The 20,768-nt window shown below is 40.1% G+C and overlaps 1 protein-coding gene across 4 annotated transcripts in view; it reads left to right on the forward strand.

Moving 5' to 3' along the window:
* Positions 1 to 20,768, forward strand: part of LOC111621562 (zinc finger protein rotund-like) — a 177,492-nt gene that overhangs the window by 5,446 nt on the left and 151,278 nt on the right. The window contains exon 1 of one of the 4 annotated variants that reach the window (XM_023363742.1): positions 17,718 to 17,738. The exons of the other annotated variants lie outside the window; for them this stretch is intronic. The gene's annotated coding sequence lies outside the window, so the exon portion shown is untranslated. Of the gene's footprint in view, positions 1 to 17,717; positions 17,739 to 20,768 lie in introns of those variants that run through there. 4 annotated transcript variants of the gene reach the window in all.

Here is a 20,768-nt window from a genome sequence, read left to right on the forward strand (position 1 = left end):
AATGATGGCTAAAAATAGTAATTTACGCCCGAATAAAGTTTTGTCAAAGAGAGGGGAGGGAAAGCGAAACGAAAGGAAGAACGGATATCCTAGTAAAAACATCGCAGTCGGTGATGTAATTAAATTTCTGTACACTTTAACATGTCTTCTCCACCTCCTTCGAGTAGGACCTTTTGTTCCGGTAAGTTTGGGAGGCAGGTGGTCTAGGAGAATAATTTATGTACGCCGGGACACTTCACAACACTAATAGAAAAATCACATTTGGTGGCTAATGTATATTCAGGTAGTTTTTGCAGGGTCACCGTCCAACATCGACGACATTGTTTCAGTTTAGCAAATTCCACCGCCTTCTTTATCGCTAATTAGATATATTTTACAACTTTTTAACTTTGCTCTTCTCCAATTTCTTCCTCAAACTCTTGTGTGTCCGGTCGCTAAAGCTCGTTGATTGACCCGCCTTTCGTTGTATCACCCACCACACTCTTTTAACTTGGTCTTACGTAACAAATTCGAGACGTGAATATTCGCTCGTCGTATTTGACTAATTCTTGTTTAAGTAACATAAAACGTCACGCGGAGGTGGAGCTCTAAATTGTTTTTCTCTTATCTATGCTTTTGTATATGTGTTGTTTTCTTATCGAAATCTTGTTTCTACCCACGTTCCGAGACGGGGCTTCTGGTATAGATAACGCCGCTTCTGTCAGAAAATCTTGTCCCTCTCGTAAAATGGCCATTGTAAATAAGTTTCTGTCGAGTTTCCGTATGTTGCAATTAAGGTAAAGGTAGAAAATAATAAAAATATATAGGCCTAACACATATAACTTCACCTGAAATAATATCTTCCGTGGATAGATTACGGAGTCATTTCTTTACGTGTTTTGTAATGGAAGTTGCGATTTGTGAACGTAATCTGAGTTTTGGCATGGGTCGTTCCTTTCTGAAAGTTGTTCTATCTTCCCATTCGGTCGTTCTAACTGTAAATAAATATATGGTACACTATAGCCTAATTTCCAAGACGATGGTCTTCGGTTCGCTCACCCCTTTCTGAGCGGGAGACGGGGCAAGAAACATTAATCACAACAATCCCTTCCACCATTGGCATTCATTGGAATGAACATATGATTAATAGCATCTTTCGCCACAGTAAGGAGTGGAAGGAGAATTCAGATTGAAGAGACTACTAAGGTCAACAATGTATCAGAACTGGGGGGCCGATAGTGTGCTTTTCGTCTCTATGACAACGAAAGGAGCGTCAATCTGGACGCCGTCTCCTTCTCCCCCCTCTCCGACCCCCCGAGTCCAAACTGACTTCCTTCTGGGACAGTGTCCGTGCTGCAGGCCATATCGTCTCCTACAAGTCTGACTTGGAACTCAAAGGATTCTTGAAAGCTTTTGTGTGCGCTTGCAAACATGGTGGAACGCACAAAGAGCGGGACATGAGTCGACCAATGGGGCTGCCTCGAGCCGCTCTGTGACAGAATGATTGATACGACGGCCACGAAATTTTTATCGAAAGTTCTTGTTCTCATTGTGCAGGTGGAGGGCGTAGCATTACCAAAACTCTTCAGGATGTTCCATTACAAAACTGGCTCCAAAGTTTCTGGGATTTATTGGACGAACAATCTTTTTGATTTCCACTCTTGAGTTGTTTTTTTCCTCCTCTCTTTCTCTCCCTTTCTCAGACAGAGTAGGGCCGATCGCTGCTGCGAGCATTTCCCTCGCTAGATTTTTATGTATTCACCTCGGGGTGTGAAAAAAACTGTAAAAGGGAGTAGCAAAAAAAGAAGGGCTAGATGAGTTAAAGAAATATAGTGGAGTTTTTGTTCTTCCGACATTCCTATTATATAGCAAAATAGCGTTACCTGCGCCGATGGCCGACAATTACCCACGTTAAGTGGGCTAACTGCCTCATCTGTAAAATCTGCGAAACGAAGCAGTATTTATTGCCCCTTCTTACACTTGCCAATATAAATTTGAAAAAGTATTTTTCATCGTCCGTCAATAAGCAATGGCGAAAATTCGGTATGTTTATTATTGGATTGGAGCCAATTCGCATTGTTACATAATGATGTTTTATGATCATCAAACAATCTCTTTTTACCCATTGAGAAGTTGTCGACATCCTTTCCATTCAGATACAATTTTGGGACGGAGCAGCAGCCAGCCACAAACAGCGCCTTGTCTTTCCCATCTGCTGTCATCCATCGCTGCAGATATTTTCAGCTGCTGGCATTTTTGTCTCGCTTCCGGAGTGACGTCACTTCCGTTTCGTGAATGGAAACGCGTTTCAGTTCGAAGTTTCGGCGCGGGAAGAAACAAAAAGAGAAAAACAAAACAAAACAAAAAAAAAAACGAATCTCGGACGATACGCATGAAGCGCAAATTAACGCGCCAAAGAATGGCCGCCGACTAGCAGATAAGAGTGGAAGGATTCTTGCAAACGAGGGGTATACAAAGGTCTGCAAACTTCAGACGTGGACGTCAGAGTTGCCCAGGAGGTTATTACAAGACAGTGTAGAGGTTTTAATCCACAGCTAATTGGTTTTTTCTGTCATCAGTAATACCAAGCCAATCGATAGACGGGGAAGTGCTGCTCCCTCTCCAGCAAAAGAGAACAGTCTTGCATACATCATTCCTGCCAAGCAGTTTGCTGTCGTTTTAGTCATCGGGTTCTTAAAACAGCACAAAACCCCCCAGATTAACATCATGTCTGCAGCAAATTTCCAATCGCTACAATTTATAAATATATGATTTATGTTCAAGTTTTAAACACTTATTAATGTCCAATTGCGGATTAGACCGAAAGTTTCGTGACGAATATTTAGCACCTTTTTTTCTCTTATTATTTTTCCAGAACTGAAGTTTGTGAGTTTTTCTACCCGGGTATAATGAACTCGGCAGTGCATCTGACCATAGAACTATGAGCAATATATAATTAGCCACATGCTCTCTTCTAATTACGTTCGAGTCTTGTGGCCAGATAATTAACGCCGATGCTAGCGTGAGAACTTATTGTGTGCCATCTTTGGCCGTGCACCCGGGTAGGCCAATCTGAAGATTAGAGTCGGGACCGGTCGAGCCACCGTAAAGTCTTTTTTTTATTTATTTTTTTTTAGTGGCAAAAATGAGTGGTTTAAAGTGCAGCATTAAAGGCGAAGGAGCATTGTTGGCGATATGGATAGCGAGGTTCCGTAGCCAACAGAGCAGTAAACATTGTCAACACAGCGTGAAATTGCCAGCAAGGTATTTTTGTAGGTAATCTGAATACAATCTAACAGGACGGGGATTAATGGATAGACATGTGTACTCTAGTCACGGAACACCAGATAATTTATAACCATAATTTAATACAATAAGCACAATACGTTCAACAAGCTGTGCTAATTGCTGAGGCAGTTGCGTTCAAATGTCTCTGATGTATAGGGGCAGTGATTGGTTTAACTAAGAAGTCTCGCATTAAATCGCCGCGTAGAAGTCGAGCCGCTGTTCGAATTCCCCCTTTACCAAGTTTGTCACTCGGTTGGATCCATCCTGATGTAGAATTTCGTTCGGTCGCAGGTGCGAGAAGAATTTTATGTCCAAGATAGACGACATTCGACTGTTTATATTGGACACCTTACAAAAACAAGAATGTGGAAAGCGCGTGATCGAAGGGAGAAAGATGGCGGTGTCGGGGTCGATAAGCGGGCCGAAATTATCGGTGGGAGGGTCAGTTGGCTTTATTAAATAATTACAAAAGGTAGAAGAGTGGTCGGGGGGTTTGTTTTTTCCCGATTATCTATTTGAAGATTACGAAAGAAAAGAGAGTTTTGATAGCCTGGGGTGTCTAATCAAACCTAGTGATTAGCATCTTTATGTAGAGTGTCTGTAGAAAGAGATTCTGTTGAACATTTGTCAAAACAATGTAGTGAGATGAATACCGCTTCAACATAATTATTAATGAGGTCTAAGTTGAAAAAGGAGCAGGGGAGATGGAGAGAAAGAAAGGTAAAAAAAAAAAGTAGATACTTCCTTAGTGCCTAGATTAGATTCGTACGGTGTTTGTCTGTAAAACTCGAGGGAATGAACAGAGTAAATAGGTGCATAATAAATGTTTCCCCCTTCTCCGGGCACGTAAAAACCGAAGTGAAGTAGTGGATGCTAATTATGCACTAACAAAAATTAGGTACGTTTTCATCCAAGCAAAAGTTACCGGACTTGTACGCTAAGATGACATTACTCGGGTCCCTGGTGGGATTAATAGAAACAGGCACGTCGAAGGACATGATTTTTTCATTAAAACTGCACATGTTCCCTGTCGAATATGCTAGAAATCAATTGGCGAGAAATTCTCGTCGATTCGTTCATTAATCCCGGTCGGACGATCGGTTTTTGTTTCAACCAAACTTAGTTTACTGATGGAATTCGGTGGAGCCTATCGAAAATGTCATTGATTACGCATTAGTGTAGCCCCCTCGGCATCAGACGCCACAGTTTGCACTTGACCATCTTCCTGCACAGAAATTAGCACTCTTTAAATTGATGCACTCCGTCACATCTTCTAGAAAATCGTTCTTTTCTACAATTAGTAAAAGATGAAAACAAGTTCTCCGGGCCGGTTTCTACACCCTTTTTACGACGTTTTCCCTCGCGGGTGACGATTCAAAAAACTGGTTAAAATCAACGATTGACATTAAATATCCTCGTTATAAGCTTCGGATCATCTTCGAATGAAGTTAGGATTATCATCCGAGAGGAAAAATGTTGGGAAAGTAGCGTAGAAACTTACTCGAACGACTGCTTATTTGTATAAATCATGTTATTAGATAAATATAAACATTAGACATCGTTGTACTTTAGAGTACGTGACGCGTGGATCTAAATGGCTGCAAATTACGGTGTCATAAAACATATAGAATACATACGAGGCGTAAACACGATGCATAAACACTGGGTGGTGATCCAAATAGCCGTCGATGTTTCTCCATTTTAAGATCCGAAAACGTGCCAATACTATTATCGTTACCCGCGTCTTTAAGGGGAGAGAAAAAAAAAAATGAAGTGAAGCACGAAACGGTTATAATTTTTGTAAATTAATCTCAAAAACTGCCGAAGTGGCGCGAAACTCGGGTAGCCACCACTCCATCATTGACTAGTTTTCGGCTCTTGATGTATTTCCCCTCCAACCCGAAATCAAAATTCGAGTGTCACGATTCGTGGAAAATCACACGACACGCATTTTTACCGTCTTCTTATTAATTATTACTGATACGAGTGAGGAAAAAAGTCTACGGATTACCGACTGATGTCAAACTATTTGCCATCATCTGATGTAATAAACGAGCTGACGTTTCGACCGGTAGATGGAGACACTGTTTGTCCAGACAAATTGGGAAGTGGATAATCGCTTCACCCTAACGAAGGGTGAAACGAGTGGCTCAAACTAATCTAACCTTTACTAAAGCTAGGGTGGTTAGAACGGGAGTTACCGCAAGATCGAGTAAGGGAGCCATCTCATGGGGAAAGTCAATTGTAGAAAATGAGGGATAACGATTGTTTAACTCTTTTACATGAGTAAAGTAGAAAAAAAAATAACCAAAATCGGTGAATGCAAAGCTCAAGAGCACTCAGTTGGCACCCGAAATGTGGAAATTTGTATATTAGTAGATTGGATAAGAAAGCGTGACTAATTATTCCTTCACGGTTTTTCTGAAGGATAAAAAAAAAGTTACTCGATAGAATCGTAACTCTCGGAGCGTCAAGACTGTAATAGAGAAGAGCTACGGGTTGGTGCGATTCAGGCGTTAACGCATTCTTTCTCACGGCTTACGCGCACGTAAACAAACTCCACACAATAACCGTTTAACGCAACCACCGCGGCGACGTGCATCGTGAATAGTCGCCAATCGTTTCTTAGAAAGAAACTGTTTGCTCCGAGAATGTCTATTGTATAGTTACGTACGACATTCTATAGCGGCGCCATCGGTTTTTCCCCCTCTCCTCTCCTCCACCCCGCTCTACTCTGCATCCCCCCCGAACACCAGATGTCGTTCCTCCGCAGGTCGTTGACGCTACGCGCGAGGAAGCCATCAAAAAAAGTAAAAAGAAAAAAAGAACGCTCTGTCCGCGGATAGGTCATGCAGAAACGACAGTTTCCGACGTCGAAATGTCTGGACCGTAGTCCGTCTCCGGTGTCATTTGCATGCCTTTATGGTCAGGTGATTGTTTCAAATTGGTACCCCGGTCCCGCCACCCGGCGCGGTGACACTTGTTGCCCGACACCGTCCGGGGGGAGGGTGTTCGACCGTCATGGCGCGCGAGCACGCTTCGTTCGCGAACGGACCTTCATTAAAGTTCGACCCCGAGCTTTAAAGTAGCACCTCCATAAACGAATTGGGTGATTAACCCAATTCTGTGTAAATAAACTGAGGTTATTAATAGAGGTGGTCCTCTCGTTTAACGAATGGCTTCGGTATTTTTGGAGGGGGTTAACTCGATGACCTTCGCCCGTCGGGATGGTTCTACACTCGTTCGCGCGTTTTTCTCTCTCCTCCGTGTGCGCATTGCGACTCCGAGCGATGTATTCGTCTAAAATCTCGTAGACTAGCGTTTAAAAATGCGTGTTTGAACATGTCTGGAGTTTAAAAAACATGTCCAAACACGACTGAATTTAAAAAGGAAAGCGTTTAGATGTGTCGAAAGTTTAAAAAATCGCGTTTCGTCCAGGCAAATGGCGTCTAAAGACCGATACGAGGCCCGAACGGCTCTAGCTACGTCACACTTTATAAGCGGGCGTCGTTCTCCCCGAAAAAAAGAAGTGAATTATTGAACCGTCGGCCACATCAAACGCCTCTTTTTCTGGTATTTATAGCCCGCTTTCTTTTTCGGGACCTTACCGAGTGGGTTATTAATGGAAAGTGTTTGTGCGTGTGTTTGTATGGAGCGGCGTGGCGCGCAAAGAGGGCGCGAATAAATTATTCGAATTTGTTATTCGCTATTCGATTGGCAAAGTGCTCTTTCTCCGACGAATTGATCCGGTCAAATTCCCCTATTAAGAGGCAGTAAAACACCTTTACTACCCCCGGCTGGTGGACTGGACTCGTTTAAATCCCCCTAAACGTAGTGGGATCGAGGTGCAGCGTGTGGCTTCTATCAAATTTCCATCCGTTGCGGAGGATGTCTCGATACAGGAGCCACAAGTTGGGATGGCTTCGCTTCCGAAATACCTCCACGCGGCGGGATCCAGAAAATTTACGTCATTTAATCGGCCTTTCACCATTCTGTGCCGTTCTTATTATCGTGTGAGCGGGGGTCTAAATGAGGTCTAGAATGCGAAAATACAGTCCGGAACGAAAGATAGAGCGGACGTATTTGGGAATTTTTAAATGCCTTTCTCGATATAAATATATATATATAGAGAAGGAGGGAGATCAGTGTGTTGTAACTTTGCTCGCAACCGGCATATATAAAGAATTCTTGTTGTGGAGTGTGTGTGTGTGTGTGTGTGTGTGCATCAGCAGCAGCACCATCAGCAGCATACGTGAAGTGGGGGATTTAACTACTAAAGGAGGAAAATTCGACGATAAACAGTTCACTTGTTGATGTGATTTGTAATAATACGGACGAAAGACTCGCTTATGATGAATGTAATAATATAACGCGCGGAAAAAGGTCAAGCATGCATGATCAATATCCTCTTCTCCTGTAACAAAGTAAATACATGTAGCAGTTATTGCATCTTGTTTATTTTGTTGGCCATGCAGAGTATTAATGACCGAATTATTGCTTTTTTTATATATATATACATACACATATACATAACTATCTTCAGATGACGTCCTCAATCGTAATATCGGATATCGGAAAAAATAACCCTTTCCAGCGCCTAAAAGTCGCCTAGCGGGCATTTTTTGTTCCAGTGATATGGATTTAAATTATTTACGAAACGTTTCTGGTTCACTTTTATGGCGATGATGCTGAAGTTTCTTACGGCGACGACATTTATTTGTATTGTGAAGAAGGGGATGATTTTTGCATAAGAGGAGAGAGCGAACGAGGAGGATCTTAAATTTATAGAAATTTTTTCCTGTCTTTTTTTTATTATTATTTACTCAGTTTAGATTATCAACATAAGTTTGGTGCGAGTGAGAGGTTTAGGAATTGCGATACAAGTAAAGCGACAAACGGAAACCCGCATAATTTGTCTGGTGTTAGCTTTTCCTTCCTCCTTACTAAACGTGCCGTAATCGCAAAATTTAAACTGGAACAAACCTGTTTTGTTCCTCGTCTTCTAGACCAAATTTAAAATATCTTTAAAGTGTAAATATATTAAATTATTATCGTGATTATCGTGTGCTTAACTTGCCGTGTTTCACGATAAAGATGTCGCAGATAAGTGAAATTTGCTACAATTTTCTCGTCAGAATTTCTTAAACGTGGTTACGGTTCTTTTATATATATTTATGGATTAGTAAGGATCATTTTCATCACGAAAATTTCGAAGATTCTTACGTACATCGCTATACAATTTTGGTGACACGTGTTAAAAGCTTCGTAACGACTACAATTTGTTCCTGTTCTCTATAAGTTAAAGGTGTTTACGATACACAAATAAGTGCGCTACACTCTCGACTTTTATTATAAAGCGCTTTTTTCGTGATTCTTTAATGTTCGAAATCGTAAATAAATCTCATTTGCTGCATTTAACCGGGAGGAATGTACAAAACGGAAGTGGTAAGTCAACTTTATTCGATAAACAGAATTGTATACGTGCTTTTTTTAAACGTTTTTAACGCTGCCGATGGCGAATAAGTCGAGTGAATTTTCAAATTTAGCGTCACGAAATCTTCACCTACGTAATTCGCCCCGTTATCGACAGAAAGACAAAAAGGGACGACGATATGGTTGTTAAAAGTTTCGTGACTGGTGCAATTAACGTGACACGTACGCGACATTTTTCACTTTTCGTCGTTCGGACGTTCTGTTTAAGCCAAAGGGGATGGAAGATTGTTAAGGTTGCATTTTTAGAAGAACCTTTCTGTCCCAAAACTTTTAGTCGTGTAGAAGAAGGGGGCAGGAAGAAGAAGAAGAGCAAGTGCCACTGATGTGTTTACACAGAATTAACTGGCTTTTACTTTATAAAAATGGCCAATTACGCGAGTAGATTTAGCGAAAGTATTTAATCTTTTAAAAGATGTTTTATAGAAGTTTTAAGATCCACGAGATTATTTCATATTGGAGCACAAACACGCCGGTGCCTCTTCTTAAATGAGAACATTCGACTGTTTCTTCTTTGCTTTTTTAATTAGTAGCTAGATTAAAAAAGAAGTAGTATATATATATGTGTGTGTGTATGTGTATGTGTGTATAAAAAAAGGCAGCTCTTGGTGAAGTAAAAGCTGCGCCGATGCACTTCTCTGTTTGCTAAGATGGGTGTTTCGCTGTGTTAAAATGATTTTTGATCATTCGAGCAAAAAGCGGCGCAACTAATTGAAATTGGACATTATCGTCCGATGAATTTAATTATTAATCTCGTGCTGGGGCCTTCATCTTTACGTCGAGGCCCTATTAATTTGTTGTTAGCGAAGTTCTTTTATTTACAATATTTATATGTGTATGTATATATATGACATTAAAAAGCGTATCGTCTTCGAATTTGAGGTATAAGTATTTAAAAAAATCACATAAAGCATAAGTAAAGTCACCTGCATATGTTTGTGTATATAAATAACTTTATACTTATCTCTTAAATTCGAAAATGATACTTTGTAATGTCATTGGAAACCCTTTTTATGCATCCTTACAATAAAATGTTTAGAACGAATCTGACTTTTTTAGAAGGTTTACTTTAATTTATATTCAGTTGCGTTTATAATAAATAAATAAAAATGCATAAAAATGAGTGCTTTGTTTGATAGATCAATGTATTTTTAATAACTTTATAGCGTTATACGAAGATAAAACGTTATATTGAATGTAATTTTCGAACATTTAAACACGAAATAACGGTTTAAGCTTTATTTTATTCAAGGATTTCGAGTTTTTCGAACATATATCGATGCTCTTGACTAGTGAACTTGTTCTCCATTCTGCTATTTGGCAAACAGTTTCCGAACGAAATGGATAGGAGCGAGAACTAAGACGACACTAAGCATTTAGGAAATTGCATCCAGAATTTTGGCCAAGAGGATCCGCTGCCAAAATTTTCTCCTATTTCTGTCTACGTTCGAGTTTTCTGTTCCTACCTTTCATAATACGAGTTTGCATTTAAAGAAGTTTTTCTTCGTTTATTTATTATTTTCTTGTTTTTTTGGTAGACACAGAACGAGTATCGTAAGCATTTTGTTCCACTGTATAAGGATCGAGCTGTAGGGGAAAAATTTTTAAAGAAGAGAAACAAAAGCCTTTGGGGAAAAAGACAATTTTTATTTAATTCTGCAGAATTTGGCACGAATCGCGAATTTCTCAATCTATCATTAAATTTAGTAGGAAAATTCTACAGTAATCAATAAAAGTTTTTCTAAATGTTTCCCTACCAGATCTTGGACAATCGTGTGTTTTGTAGATGCCCTTCTCTCGGAACGTTACGGCGGGACACGAAAACGAGCATTCTTTCGACCTTGTTACGGTCGGAACAAGCGAGATGCCACTTTTAATAAAATACTCACTAACACGCGATTCTTTTGCCTAAAATGCCGAGTTAATTCAGAATGCATACATAGACGTCCTTGATGAACAACTTCCACCCGTTGCCACTAAAATATTCAGATGTAGGTGAGATAGATCCAGACAAGTTAAGAAGAAATCTATCGGATGAATCGATAAATCTGTTCGTGTTTTTTTAAGGTTCTTCATTCTTAAATCCTAGATTCCTTCCTCTTAAAGTGCTGTAGGATCGTCTCTTTTTTTGCCTTGTTGACCCTGTTCTCTGCTCTTTTTTCTAACGGCGTATTTATTATCTACAAACAAATTTCTTCTAATAAATTCGAAAGTCTCCTCGACCTTTCCGGCGTATCACGTGATTTTCTGTGGGGTTTATGTTGTTATAAAGTGATTAATGGACGGAAAAGAAGCTGCCACTCTCGGCATATATAAGTGCGTTTGCAGCTCTTCTTACTGGAAGGTGGCATTTTTCCGAGAGTGGAAGCGAAAGAGTTATCAAGGACAGAAAGTTCTCGGGGGGACCAGATTCACGGAGGTGCCACGCCTCGTTCGAAAACGTCTACGGGTATTAGTTTGAAGGATAAAAGAAATTTAATGAGTTGTTGCAGAGTTTTGTGCGAGGAAAAGTCGCCAAGGAAACCGATTGCGTGTTCTCTTATTTAGCCCGGGAGAAACAGCGTCAGATTACACATCCAAGTTAGTGGTGTCCCCCCCTTAATGACCTTGTCACCTCTACTTTCCAGCAATCGTTCTAATGAGCCTATCAGGCGTGTATTATACATCCGGACATGAGGCTCACGACGAACGACTTCGCGTCTCAGACAACACACTAGCAAAGTTTTCGTCCAACTGGGTCCACTACCCATCCGATCTCGAGCCGTGGTTGACGGGCGGTGTGACGCAAACGCTTCACGAATGGCGTCGTCTTTTGCTAAACACTGTTTATATAGCGCGCAAGAAGGGGAATTAAACCGGTTGGGATGGATTATTTTTTCTCTCCCATCGAGAAAAACAGAATTAAAAACGCCGACGGGGTCTTTAAGAACCATGTTGCTCCGAATTAATGCAGTCGGATAACCCACTCTCCGAATCTTTATGGTCATCAGGAGGTGCATTTTTTTTCCTCCTCCTTTCCCCTTCTCAACCTCGCGACTTTCCAATTTCAGCCTGACAGAATTTGGGTAATATAGTTGAAATTCCTGTGTCATTCCCTGCCATTGATTTCTGCTCAGTTTTCAGCATACACCCCCGATGTCCCAGAACGTAGTTCTTGATTACTTAATCGATATTTCTGTTGTGTGTACGCAGTGCTCGCTCATCCAACTCACGACTCGCTAGGCGTGTAGACGTCTCTCCCCTTCCCTACACTCTCTAGGGTCCACAGGAAATTTTCTAAGTCCTCCCGGGTACAAGAGATTGGCTGGAATGGAGAATTGAAAGTGGGCGTAAGGATCGAGAAAGGGGGCGTAGCACCATCTTCAATGAAACAACCCAATCTAACATATTTTGTCGTTTGAGTATTTACCGTGGTAATTGTGGATTGTATCCCCCGCGTGGTTCTCTGCAAACGGCATTAAATGTCGGTTGCGATAGTCGATCCCTCGTCTTCAAACTGTCATAGCCAACATCTGTCACGCTCTCGCCCCAAAAATACTTTAAATAGCTCATCAAAGAAACTAATAATTCTAAACAAACTCGTACTTTTTCCTCTCCCCCCTTGATCCGTTTTCGGAACGATAGGATTCTGCTACTTGCGAAAACCTCGAGCACTCCACGTGAGAAAATGCTGCACATAATTTACACTCGGCGGTAAATGAACTTGAGATGAAATTAAACAGAGAGAGAGATTACATTCCAGAGATGTAAAAACGCTAGAAATAGAAGTTTTAATAAGTTGTCCATCTCTGTTTTGCTCTAGGCTCGAAATTACTTCAATTTTGAGATTCACTTATTATTATTAGAGGCCTGCATTCCATTCTCAGTGCACTTTTATCATTTGCTTCTCGATGCAGATTAAAAATTTTACCATGCTTTTTGTGTACCGGGTCACTTTACGCCATTACACGTCGATCGGACTTTGCTCTTGCTCCAATTTGCTTCTACCCTAAATTTCATCGCTTGCTTGCGTTCTGTCATTGTCCTAAATTTGCACACTTGCGTATATTTTGCTCTTCCCTAAGTGCAAAATATACGCAAGTGCAAGTACGCAAGATAAGTGCGTATATTTGCCTCTTCCTTAAATCTGCTCGTTTGTACAAAATTTTTTACTTATTTATACTTTGTATCTATCTTTAATTTGCTTGCTTCTGCGTACTTTACTCCTGCTGAATTTGCTCGCTAACGCGCTGTCTGCTCCTGTTTAAATATGCTCATTTGTACATATTTTGCCCTTATCTTAAATTTGTTTCCTTGCATGTTCTTTATTCCTATTTAAATTCACTCACTTTCGCATATTTTGCTACAATTCTAAATCTGCTTACTCTCTCCTTGCTCGCTTTCTGCTCCTATCCTAAATTTTTTGAATTGCATGCAATTAATTTTTATCTTAGATTTATTCTTTTGCATATACTTTTGCTACCGCTTTAGTCTTACTCGATCGCCTATATCAAGTTTTATCCTAAATTTGCTTATTCACACATTCTTAATTTCTGTTCTAAATTCGCTTTGCTCCTATCTGAAAATTTGCCTGGATACAAAATTTTGCTCGCATTGCTCCGATCGTAATTTTTACTAGAGGATGAGGATGACCTCTTAATAATCATTCGCATTCGAGGTTAAGAAAAGTAGAGACAAATGACACAACTCGACTTGCCTTTTGGCTACTCCTATTAACGTCTCGATTGTGGACAAGATGCGTGGAAGACGATAATAATTGGATTTTGCCCCAAGTTCCACTCGTTAAACCATCTGCCGTTTTCTGTTTTCGGACCGAAGTAGAGAGGAGGAACAAGAAACGGATCTCCTCCTCTCTACAAAATCCTTTTTTCTGAACGATCTCTATGAAGAAAACGGCTTCTTATCCATCGAAACAATAGCGCGTATGTGTGTCTGGTCGTGCGCTCTCTCAGCTCCCAGAATAATAATTTAATTAAAAACATAGAACGATCTGCCGTAATAGCCGACAAACTGTGTAATTTAAGTAGTTCTAATGGTTTAGACCGGATAGGCCAAGCAGAGGATGATCAGTTGAAAGAAGAAAATTAGCAGATCTTATCGAGGTAACTGCTGCGCTCCTTTTTTTATACGTTTAGTCAACTTTATATTGAAGCAATGAACTGATAATTGCCGTAAGACCGGTAATAGTTGTTGCCTGTGCCGCTTACTCCTCGACTATTCCTCATCCTACGTTTTCGCATCGTTCCTGTTTTATTTTTTATATAATTCTTACAAAAATGGCGGCTTACTAAAAACGTTCTGGTATATTACTTCCGATTTATTTTACCCAAAAACTTCTTCTTAATATTTTTATATTAATTTTTGACATTTAAAAACACTTAAACCAAACTTCTCCTTAAGATTCCTGCTGGTGTAGTAATCCTAACTCCCAAAATATCGATTTTCTTTCGTGTTTTTTTATCTAGATGAAATAACCAATTGAGATAATATTGTTGAGGACTCGCATCAGTTTTATGTATTTTAAATCGGAGCTTCATACTTTTAAGTGCTGTTTAAAAAAAGTGTTTTTCCATCTCTCATTTTATCCTTTAAGAACAATTTGATATCTCAAAATCTCTGTATAGTTGTCCTGTACTTTCTGCTTGGGACCAGTTGTGGCTCTTGTTTCTTATTTCATTCTCTTCATATTTTGGTCTGTACTTGGTTTTACGATTGCTCTTCTTTTACTAGACTAGATATGTACGGAGGTGTAAATGATTTTATCATAATAATCACTAAGTTTAAATATTACTGAAGTAGTATAAAGCTGCAAATCTGTATGTATTATAAAATTATATAATTCTAAGATGGTTTATCTTGGAAGGAGTACGTTTCGAAAGTTACATTCCTGTAAATTTATATATTACTGAAGTGGATAACCTTATTCTTTAACTAGAGATGGAAAAGTAAGGATGTCGTATAGAGCGTAATTGGTGTCGAAATGCATTTAAACGTGTCGAATATCTCTTTGCCATAAAGGAAACATCGTTTCTGATGTCATTGCAGCGATTGATTTCTTTTGATCAATAAAGGAAGCGTTCAGAAATCTGTAAATTCGCCCCCAAGATACTTTTTTTTCCTCCTATTTTCGTTTCTTCACGATACTATCTGAGATTTTGATAAGAATTATTATGCCTGATGTTATTTACTATCCATATTTAAATCGTTTGGTGGGTATTTGTCGTTCGTAATTTTACAGAAATTTGTACGTAAATCTTTCAGAAGTACTTTAAACATCTTATGAGGGAGAATTTTATGATCAGTTTGTTTTTATTGGAAAAGTGTTTTATTTAATTTCAACAACACAAATTAAATTAATGAGATTTTTATTTAAGACTTTTACTCAAATTATAATGTGGAAGATTGTTTAAATTATTATTTAAATAATTATAGAATTTTTAGAAGAAATATACATTAAATTTTCCAAAAAAATTCCCTAAAAACTACGAATTATGGAAGTGTTTATGCTAATAAAATTTTTGTTTCGCTTAAGTGAAAAAAATTCGTTAACCCGAAAGAAATTCGCACTAAAAAATGTCAAGATAAACTTTTCTTAGCGAAATTGCTAAGGGAATTTGTCGAGATATTCATGTTCCATCCTTTAAAAAATGTTCTGATGAGTTTAACTCGCGTACAGATGACGTAACGTATAAGTTTTGGTGGCTTAATCGCATCCGCTCACCCTCAACCCCTTCACTTAATAATGTATGTCATTGGTAATTCTAATTGGCAGAATGGGAAATATTATCGAAGTCGCCATTTAAATTTATTAGCGAATGACCTTCGACCTAAAGGTGGTGCGTGACGAGCCGTAGCAAGGTGAGACGAGGCCTCCGGACCTCTACTCGGCCCACCTGTCCTTCGTGTGGGAACTTCAAATACTCCTCTCTGCCTCTGTTTATTCGAAACTTTTGTCGCATGTTTGTTCCCCTCCTATTGTGTTTGACCTTCTAAAAACTCCCCTTTTCGACTCCCGATGGTCCAAATATTATCTAACAAAATGCTTCTGCACTTAATTAAGTTCCAGCACATAAATTTTTGACTAGTACACTTTACTAAACTTTTTTTTCCCGATTATACGAATAGTAACGTGTTTTTATAGTATAAATCTCGACGATTTTGTTAAAAACGCCCCTAAAATTACTCAAGAATTTTCATTTTTTAAAATTAAAGATAGAAGAAAAATGTACCTAAAAGTTATAGAAAATTTCTCTAAGATCTTATAAAATATCCTCTTCGGCTAGGAGTATTGTTCTTGAAATTCATTTCTGTTTGTAGCGTGTTCTCGTTTGTAAAAACAGGGAAATTGTTTGATAAAACGAATGAATTTTATCGGGTGTTAAGCATTTATTAAAATGGAGATTATCGCTATCCTCGTTTGCATTTATCGATTTCTAATAGGGCCTATTAAGGGTAGTAGATGTAGCTGAATGCTTCAGATAACGATAATCATCGGAATTAAGCGCAAGAAGCCACCGTCTTCCCTTATAAACAGGGCATTATCTGCTAATAATTACTTCCGCCGCCAATGGCTGCATTATCATTCGTTTCCACCTCTATCTTGTTGATTTTGTACAATTATCTATATAATTAATTTTGACCAGGTTTGGCCGGTGTTGCTCCGACACGACTAGCGAACGATACGTTAATAACCCTAGTAAGAGGGTGTCACCTGGTGGCGATGTTGCGAACTAACGCAGTTGTCGGCCTGAGCCACAACCCCCTCTAATTCGAGAGGGTCACGCCGAATTGGCCCACAGAAGTAAGGTGGATTTAGCGCGCAACGCATGCCTAGTTGTTGCTATATTCAGTTTATATATATAAATATTAGTTGCAGGAAGGAGTTCACACTGGGAAACAGTACATTTGACGACGATTTCGTCAACTGTTTTGCTTATCTGGTTGCAGATCTGTTGTCGTCCAGTTTCGAGGCGTGCTCCGGGGTGGTGTCTCGGCCAACCGGTTCTAACGAAGGGTCACATGGACGTTTTCTGATCGTTTTGGATCACGCACACGCACAGATATCACGATACTTTCCCGCCACCACGTGCGCAACGTGGGTCGACCTTCCTCTTTTTCCTACGGCCATTACCTAAAATGGCATTTTCGGCCGTTGCTTGCGCATCGATACTCTTTTATCCTCCACGAAGAGGGTGGGTAATAAGTGCAGGTTCGCAATCGGGTAATTTTCTCGAGATTCGCCTCGGGTGTCGCTGTTTACGTCGTAAACTGCGAATTTTCTTCGTCCGGTCACACATGATGTCCTCTCGGTCGACTGGTATGTCCATTGTAGCTGCTGGAACTGATGGGGCATCTCCGACAAAAACGGCACCACCTCTTCTACGTCACGATTGATGAAGGGGACCGAAATTCTCTGGCACGATTTTACACAGATAGCTATTTAGAAACAGGAAGGGACTTTAGTTTCCCGCACCGGAAGCCGTGGGGGCGATTTAGTTGGTTTTTTTCCCCACGCTCTCTCTTTCTCTCTCTCTCTTTCCTCCCTGGAAGACGGGGAGAGTGAAAATTTCCCTCCCCTCTTAAGTACCCGAGGGAATTCTAGCGAAAGCGGTTGTACTTATAATTACCCACTATATTTATATCTCGGTGACTTAGTTTCTCGGTGGTATCAAAAAGGAAAGAGTTATCAGTGTGGGACATTATTGGGTCAGCTGCAGTCCTCTTAATTGTCGAGCATTAAATATAGTCAAAAGAAGCGTCCGGATGTATTTATGGGCAGATGGTGCCATCCGAACTTAATCTGTGCTTGGAGTGTCCATCGTGTTTTGCTCGCTTATTGTCGTTCCGTTTTGTTTCCTGGTTGGACGTGACCATCAAGGACACGCGGTTGTGTCATATCTGATAAAAGTTAAATCTGGTTAAGACCGGTTTTTTTGTAGATCCGGTCGAGAATAAGGCAATCCGAGGATGTTTAGCAGAAGGTGTGTGCCCTTTTTTAATGATCGGACGAACCAATTAATTCAATCCTACGGGCTAAGAAATCCTGTTTTGGCCGTGGGCCGAGAGGGTTGCCCGTTCGTGTCGGAAATAGGGACATCTCGATCCTGCTTCTGTCACGCGATTCCACTGAGTTTCAAAATGGAGTGCCCTCTCTTCTACACTCCATACTAACGTTACTAATACCGGGGTGAAAGGGATTTTTTTCGTTCCTCCTTCGTCCAGAAAAAGCGAATATCGCCAGTTTAATCTGCGATTTGGACATGCCAGTAGCAAATTAATTACTTGTCATGAGTGAAAATTAATTAAATCTACTGGAAGAGTAATTAGGCTGAGGTTAAATATTGAATTGGAACACAGATTTCTGTTCGCAGTTCCCTTCAGCGGTTCCTAAGTTTTCTGCCAAACAACCTTTCTCCCCGTAAAACCCTTCATTACTCTTATAATAACTGGTCAAAAAACACTATTTACTAATTTATTCCTCCCGAATTTCTCTCTAATTACGTTCCGTCTGTAGAATCTGGCAAATCTGCTCGCGTCAAAAGTCTAGAATCGACTTTTTCTATAGAAAAAGTGCCATTCTTCGCCGTTTGCGAAGTAAAAAAATTCGTCACCCTCACGCGCTGGTGACGCGTTTCGTTCGGAAGTTCTCCGCGAATGGGATAGATTGTGTTTGTGTTGACGACAAATGAGTCATCGATATGCGTGAGAACATCACTTATCAGTTATTACAAATGAGGAGTGGCTTGGAGATGGGCACAGATATACTCTTCTTGCATTGCACTTCAAACGTGGCCGTTGGGTGTTAAATCTTGACCATTCGAAACACTTAAAGGAGATTAGGCTACTCTGGCAATTGTCGGGGTTGTCATTTATCCGAGGTAGTATATATTTCCTAGAGCGGGGCAAGGATCGACTCTCGGTGCGTGTTTCATTGTCTTTTCTTTTAAAGGTCATCCTGGCGATTCTTGGAAGTGTCATGCATATTGAAAAACTTGTAACTGCGACCGTTTTTTTTCTCTTCCATTCTCCCTTTCTTATCTGCCAGTGCAGAAAAACAGGGTCTGTGCCTTTTATTTCAACCTCCTGCTCTTGTATCTCTTTCGTCACGTGATTGGAGATGGGGAGACGACAAAACTTTCACTGGCTCGTCAGTTGCTTAGTGCAGGAGTGGATGGAAAACATAAAAAAAAAGAACTGGATACAGTTCAGTCCCCGAAAAAACTGTCCAAACTTTGCCAAGATTTTTTTCCACATTTCTTCCCACCCGAAACATTCGATGATTTTGTTCAAAGTTTGTGATCGATAACGTTAATTACCTTTTTTGTGTATAATTAACAGAATTGATTCCATATTATACGTCTGATTTTTTGTATCTTTTTTTGTTTCCCACCTTTGGTTCCCATGGCAACAGTGTAGCGTGACGTCACAGGTATGGGTTAATATCAGCTGATTGACATCCCGACGGAGAACCAAATTTGATATTTCGTCTGGTAGATAACACTCGATCCCATCATCTTGGATGAGTATCGCATGATTTCATGATTTTACTAGATCAATTAAGTGACGATATAGAAGAAACAGAATCTATTGCCGATCATACGCTTTGCAATTTTATAATTATCGCCTCGGTTGCTGCTTATGTAGATGAAGTCATTCGTAGTCCAACAATGACTAGTGAAAATAACCTCGATCGTCAATATTTAGACGAAAGTTCCCACAGGAAATAGTGTTTGTGTCCTTGATTTACATTTTGACCTTCAGTGCAAATCACTGGACTAAGAGAGCAACGATCAGAAACTGTATAAATGCAAATCCGATGTGAAGGAAGAGGTAGGAAATAAAGATTTCGCTTCACTCACGAACGGAAGAAAGAAGTATTATTAAGGCGGTCAAACTGGGCACCATTACGTCACGTTAATGACGCAACGATGTCCATTCATACTCAGGTTCGCTTTTCCACCTCTCGAGTACGTTGAACCTGTTGTCGATGTCACTCGACTGGATTTGTAGGTGCAAATTAACCAGTCCCGCATCCATCAATCAGATCTGTGAATATCCAAATAACTCGAGACGACGACCCACAAGGCCGAAAGGGTTAATCAAGCAACAATGGTAGTTACACTTCCCTTTGATTTAAATGTTTTCTGATAGAAACCCTTATAACAGACTTACTATAATTTTCGCTAACTATAGATTTAATTAATTTCAATTTTCTTGGAGACTGTTTTGACGGTGTTTGTTTCAGATTGGTCTTTCTTGTTGACGCTAACAGAAAGTAAGCTCTATACGTGAAATTTGTCATAATTTATCCCCCTCTGAAGAAAATATTAAGGAAAAAACTTAAGCAAGACGATAAGTACTCAGTTCTTAAAGCAGTATAGTTTTTTAGCCTGTACGAAGATTGTATTTTACCGCTGAGAAACTTCAGTTTTGGAGGTTGTTTTTAAATAAATATCATCTTAACGTTAAGATTATTCAACGATGGACTTGTTATCCCTCGAAAAAAATCTAGAAGAGTTGGACATTTTAATTGTGGGGATCGGAGGACGAAGCGGGACGTTGACACCTGCGCATTCGTGTACCACCCGAGGGGAGCAACCTATAACTCAGATATTTTCGGTAGAAGGATGGCTCCACCTCAACTAGGATTCTTTTTTTTTCTTCCTACCCTCTTTGGCGGCAAGGGTAATGGCTAGCCATCACGCAGAATTCGGACGAGAAGAGCAGAATTATTAGCGCATTGTTGGCGGGAGTCTTTGCAAGAGGAGAATAAATCGCTAACGACCAAGTTACGTCTGGCCGGATGGTGGAACTGATGGGGATGTTTACCGAGCTAGCGATAGCGGCATTATCATATCTGTCCGTGGCCGTAACTGCAGTTTTGTTTCCTCTAATTCGACCAGCTCGGATATGGAGGCACTTACGTTGCTCTTCGATGCGTGTCGCGCGTTGGCCAGTCGCAACGACCACCATTAATGGCTTTATAATGTGGCCGGCTCGGGATATTGGTC

The sequence above is a fragment of the Centruroides sculpturatus genome, unplaced genomic scaffold (genome assembly GCF_000671375.1).
Source record: "Centruroides sculpturatus isolate CEXI.00-Female unplaced genomic scaffold, Cexi_2.0 scaffold299, whole genome shotgun sequence".
In the NCBI taxonomy this organism is placed as follows: domain Eukaryota; kingdom Metazoa; phylum Arthropoda; class Arachnida; order Scorpiones; family Buthidae; genus Centruroides; species Centruroides sculpturatus.